Below are 1,038 nucleotides of genomic sequence, written 5' to 3' on the forward strand. Positions count from 1 at the left end.
TGCAAAAATAAAAAAAAATAACATTTAAAAATTTTATTTTTAAGGAAAATGAAAAAAAATTATTTAAGTATAAATTCTTCTTAATTTTTAAGCATAGATGTTATATTTCTTATGTCTTTGTGTATAATTCACAGTATAGTTACTTTGCTTTTGACAGAGTTAATTATTAATCGTAGTTCTAGCTTCTAAGAAAACAATCTCAATTTATTACAAAATTTTTATTTTTATTTATCTATCGTCACAATTTCCATACAACACATAAAAAAAAGAGTCTACTAACAGAATTTATCTGTGTCTCAGAAATTAAAAAGTTGGAGGAGTATTATAATTTATTAAATTAGGTTTTAGTATTGAGAAGTATTTATCAATTATGATGTATGAATATAGATACAAAACATGACATAATATGAATAATTTAAGAAAATATAAGAAATTATAAAATAAAATAAATAAAGTTAATAACTAAAAAAAAAATAAAAACAAAAAAAAGAATTTTAAAAATTCTATAATTATTAATTTTATAATAGTAATCACTCTTTTATTTAATAAAAAAATAAAAATCTTCGGCTTGGCGGACTGGCCCATCCCGCCCGTCAAAACCCGCCAATTTAACGGTGCAAATTTGACGAATTTTTTTTTAATTTGGCGAATTTTAAATCCTAGTCCGATCTACCATTTTTAGCATATTTAGCAGACATACCTAACAGATTCAACCCATTTTATCATCTCTAATCAATTGTAACACTAAATTAAATATTTTATATTTTAATTAGAATCCAAAAATTAAAAATAAAATTAACCGAAAAAAATCTATTTAAGGCCGTTCGAATACACGGGTTGCCAACTAGAATAAGTAAAAAATGGAAAGGTTCAAAATTCATTTTGGACTTTTGATCTTTAAAATAAGTACATAAAAACCAATGAAACGTGGGGTAGTTGAAGTCAAATAATGGAAATAATGAAAAGCAACAAAACAAATGACGTGGGTAGTCCCGTTATTAAACACCCAATAGATTTGTACTAAATTGCTACTAGTTA

This window comes from Arachis ipaensis, chromosome B08 (assembly GCF_000816755.2).
Source record: "Arachis ipaensis cultivar K30076 chromosome B08, Araip1.1, whole genome shotgun sequence".
NCBI lineage: Eukaryota > Viridiplantae > Streptophyta > Magnoliopsida > Fabales > Fabaceae > Arachis > Arachis ipaensis.